This window comes from Littorina saxatilis, linkage group LG13 (assembly GCF_037325665.1).
Source record: "Littorina saxatilis isolate snail1 linkage group LG13, US_GU_Lsax_2.0, whole genome shotgun sequence".
Lineage (NCBI taxonomy): Eukaryota > Metazoa > Mollusca > Gastropoda > Littorinimorpha > Littorinidae > Littorina > Littorina saxatilis.
The window spans coordinates 627,201-632,200 of NC_090257.1; the positions used below are offsets into that span (position 1 = coordinate 627,201).

General features: G+C 45.5%; 1 protein-coding gene across 1 annotated transcript in view; it reads left to right on the plus strand.

The window, feature by feature from the left end:
- LOC138946210 (protein FAM124A-like) overlaps window positions 1–5,000 on the plus strand; it is a 66,766-nt gene that overhangs the window by 43,725 nt on the left and 18,041 nt on the right. The window lies entirely within an intron of this gene.

Sequence of the window (5,000 nt, forward strand, 5' to 3'; positions counted from 1 at the left end):
ATTGCGTTCACTGTTACGACTGAATGATATTTTGATATTGTCGTCCTAATCTTGACTATTATGAGTGGACTATTTGCGCCTCGATATTTTATTTATGTTTTTACGTTTTATGTTGTTTATTGTAATGCTGTATACACCACATCTGAGTTTCTCCTCGTTGAGATAATAAAATGTTCTATGTCTATGTCTATGTCTATGGCAATGTCTATGTCTATGAATCAGATTCAAGACTGACTTTTGCTCGCGCACAGACGGACAGACAAACATACATACAAACAGGCAACTTCAACAGGCAAACAGGCAAACAGACAGGCGGACAAACAGATGCATAGTTTTGCGAAGTTTTGCGGAAGCTTCCGTACGCAACCGCCACGAACAAAGAACAATAAAGAAACAAAAATATTAACAAATCATATTGCCTTCCGCGTTCCGATCGTGACTTTCCACACTCTCGCATGATTGCACGAGAATCTTGACTTCCGTCGTATGGAGAAATATTTGATATCAGCGCTCTATCCTCATTCGGCCCAGGGGGCGTCGCGTTTATTCTCAAACAGTTCAAGTTCTCATTTGCAAATGCGAGCATATGGGGCGAATGAGGTTGAGAAAACAAAGAGAAAGCGGAAGTCCACAGTTATGTGTGCTCGTTCCCCTAGGCATCGTTTGAACTAATGAATGTATGAATCATTCGTCATGCAAAAGTTCAGATAGGCAGACAGACAAGCAAGCAAAGACGCGAGCACGCAAGCGGACTGGTAGATAAACAGACAAGAGAGAAAGAGAGAGAGAGAGAGAGAGAGAGATTGAGAGAGAGAGAGAGGGACAGACAGACAGACAGACAGACAGACAGACAGACAGACAGACGTAGAGGAAGATAGGGAGAGAGATAGGGAGAGAGAGAGAGGTACAGAAATAGAGACATAGAGACAGAGAGACGGAGAGATGAAGAGAGAACGGCAGAGAGCGAGGCAGAGAGACAGAGAGACAGAGATAAAGAGATAGACAGAGATAAAGAGATAGACAGAGGGGGAGAAAGGGGAGGATAAACAGACAGACAACATGACAGACCAAAGGACGGACAGACAGACAGACAGACAGACAGACAGAATGACAGGCAGGACAGTAGGCAGACAGGCAATGAACAACGACTAACCGAGACAAACAAGAAGTAACTCCACTTTAACATAGGAAAACAGCAAGATAACAGGACAACATAAATCAGCCGTGCCACCCCCCCCCCTCCCCGGCCACCCCCCCCCCCCTCCCCGGTACGTGCCCCCGCCCCACACACCAAAAATATACCGATTAAAGCTAAATCAGAAAACAGTTCAAACCCTAATTCCACATCCTTCTCACAGGTTTTGTTTTTCGCGACACAAGTCCACAATAATGATGCATGATTTTAAAAGCATTATCTCACCCCGACCATTATCTCACCCCGACCATTATCTCACCCCGACCATTATCTCACCCCGACCATTATCTCACCCCGACCATTATCTCACCCCGACCATTATCTAACAAATAAAATAGACAAAACCCACCAAAACAACTTACAGACACAAAAAGGTTGTTTGTTTTTCTTTGAATCAGGAAATGCTTTGTTTGTTCAGGCTTTCGATTTAGAAAGATTTTGAATCACCGCAACACGGGCGTGTCTCAGTCTCAGTCTCTGAACCCAAGATCACCGCGTCCACCTGTCTCGCACAGCCAAACCCTGCTCTCCATATTCACATGGTTGCAACATTTGTTTAAAGTTTAAAGTTTCGATTACGAGTCACCGCAAAATGGGCGTGTGTAAATCTCTGTCTCGGAACCCGAGATCACCGAGACCACCTGTCTCGGATATCCCAGGCCCTGTCCACTCTGCTTGGTATTCACAAGGTTGCAAATCCGGTGTTAATATTTGCTTAAATTTCGTGTTTTCAATCTGGACCAGCCGTTGTGGGAATTCAAAACCATTATTAAACATTTGACCAACCCACGCACACGAGGGTGGGAGCATTAGAGTCACAACAGGGGATTGTCAATTTGGTTTAAAGGGACAGTCTCTCCCCTTGTAAACGATTCAGCTCGCGAAACACGTCAGGCTTTTACCCGGGATAGTACCACCCCGCCACTTAGACAGATACCAAGGAATCAAAACCGTCATGCTTTTTGTGCAAAGAAGGATTTTTGTTAATATAAATTAATTTCTTAAAAGCCACCAGTGTCAATCCGTGGAATTAATTAATAAATAACAAAATAAAAAGCCCCACCCTGCACAAAACACAGCCAGGCTGTTGATAGTTGGGATGCATGCAAGTGGAGGGATGTGTGGCGCGTTACGTCCCGGGCAGGTCTGAGGTAGTGAGCACAACTGTTTACACGCGAACGTCTGTGCCTTTAACATAAAGCCAATCCATGTGGTGACCTTACGGGGTCGTGCTTGTAGTCTCGATTAGCCTAGCTTGTAGTCTCGATTAGCCTAGCTGGTAGTCTCGATTAGCCTAGCTGGTAGTCTCGATTAGCCTAGCTTGTAGTCTCGATTAGCCTAGCTGGTAGTCTTGGTCACCGCAAGCAGCTAACTGCGCCCAGGGGTAGAGCTGCGTTTCTACGAGAAGGTCCAGGGATGTGTGTTGGACTGGCAACATGGAGGTAGAGAGGACAGGGGCAAGGGATGTGTGTTGGACTGGCAACATGGAGGTAGATAGGACAGGGGCAAGGGATGTGTGTTGGACTGGCAACATGGAGGTAGAGAGGACAGGGGCAAGGGATGTGTGTTGGACTGGCAACATGGAGATAGAGAGGACAGGGGCAAGGGATGTGTGTTGGACTGGCAACATGGAGATAGAGAGGACAGGGGCAAGGGATGTGTGTTGGACTGGCAACATGGAGATAGAGAGGACAGGGGCAAGGGATGTGTGTTGGACTGGCAACATGGAGGTAGATAGGACAGGGGCAAGGGATGTGTGTTGGACTGGCAACATGGAGGTAGAGAGGACAGGGGCAAGGGATGTGTGTTGGACTGGCAACATGGAGGTAGAGAGGACAGGGGCAAGGGATGTGTGTTGGACTGGCAACATGGAGATAGAGAGGACAGGGGCAAGGGATGTGTGTTGGACTGGCAACATGGAGATAGAGAGGACAGGGGCAAGGGATGTGTGTTGGACTGGCAACATGGAGATAGAGAGGACAGGGGCAAGGGATGTGTGTTGGACTGGCAACATGGAGGTAGAGAGGACAGGGGCAAGGGATGTGTGTTGGACTGGCAACATGGAGATAGAGAGGACAGGGGCAAGGGATGTGTGTTGGACTGGCAACATGGAGATAGAGAGGACAGGGGCAAGGGTCGGGGCCGAACAGGAGGAGGGATTTGCAAAATTGCCAACTATTTCAAGGTTCCGACAAAACAGAAACCGCCAGGCAGGAAATAAAATCTCGAGAGAGAGAGAGAGAGAGAGAGAGAGAGAGAGAGAGAGAGAGAGAGAGAGAGAGAGAGAGACGTGCAAGAAAACTCTCTGTCACACGACTAACTCGTAATAGCGATTATGTCTCACAGCATAGGCATAGAAAGACAGAAATGAGTTTTGGGGGACGAAATAACAGGCACAAAACGAGACTGAAAAACACAATTGCCCTTTTACACATACCCTACACACGCATGCGCGCAGAAGATAGATTCAATGCGTTTCGTGTCTTTTCTGGTTGAATGCATTCAACAAAGTATCAAACAACGTTACTGAATCTTTCAATGAAAAAAGATAAACTTATTTTGAACCAAACAGCACATACCAACGAAAGCAAAACACACAAACACACACGCGCACTAACACAGATTGAATGCAAAGCGCGAACGAACACGGAGGATTTTTGTAGGTCAGGTCGTGAGAAAGTCCACCCGAAATGTTCCACAGGGGAACTGGTTGTGTTTGTATTGTTTATTTTCTCAAAGTGATGTTGATGGTTTTTACAGTGCCGTTTTGAAAGAATATTTTCCGAATTTGGGGCACACTTTTGACTTTTGGTTCGTTTATCTCGTCGAAGTAACATTCGAGTGTTTCTAAATCAAAACCTTCCAACACCGCTGGTGCAGATTAGACCTGCCTGACTGTCTGCGTGCGTGTTAGAGCTGAAGACGAAGCCTCAATCGCCAAAGCGTCACCTATCTGTAGGTCCTGAGCATCGGATGTACGTTGATACGTGGTGAGATCCGCACGGAACTGTCTATGCAACTTTTCCTAGTCACAGGTGTAAGGTTCGATCTTTTCTTTGAAATTTTGCCCTCTGTGTACGTAGCAAAGCGTTTCGCCATTTTCGGTTTTCGTTGCAGACGACGATAGTGAAAGTAGTACCTATTGTTTTGTTTTGACCTTTCGTATTCAGGGTTCTTAATTGAAGCTTGGGTTGGTGTTATTCTTTTTCCGTCAAACACTTAGTACACAGATAAAACGTGATTGACTGACCAAGGCCTGTTGGCACACTATTCAGAATGCACAACAAAATGTAACAACGCTTTGATACCCATTTTTCTACGTTCGTGATCACTTGAAATGAATACTGAAAACATAAGTGGTTAAGGTAGTGACTGAATGTATGCGAAGGTAAAATTTTTCAGAAATAAATGCATAATCAAAATAATTAATTTCGGCATCAAAGCGTGTAACATACAATCTTGCACACGTTTGCTTTAGTAGTGGCAAAGAAGAAATGCGTGTGACATTAAGAGATACTAAAACATCTGTCCACTAAAAGGTTGCAACTTCCCTCAACTTGAATGCTTTGTACAAATACAGTGACACATAGAGAGAGAGAGAGAGAGAGAGAGAGAGAGAGAGAGAGAGAGAGAGAGAGAGAGAGAGAGAGAGAGAGAGAGAGAGAGAGAGAGAGAGAAAGAAAGAAGGAGAGAGAGAGAGCGAAAGAGAGAGAGAGAGAAAGAAAGAAAGAGAGAGGACAGAGAGAAAGAGAGAGAGAAAGAGAGAAAGAAAGAAAGAGAGAGAGAGAGGACAGAGAGAAAGACA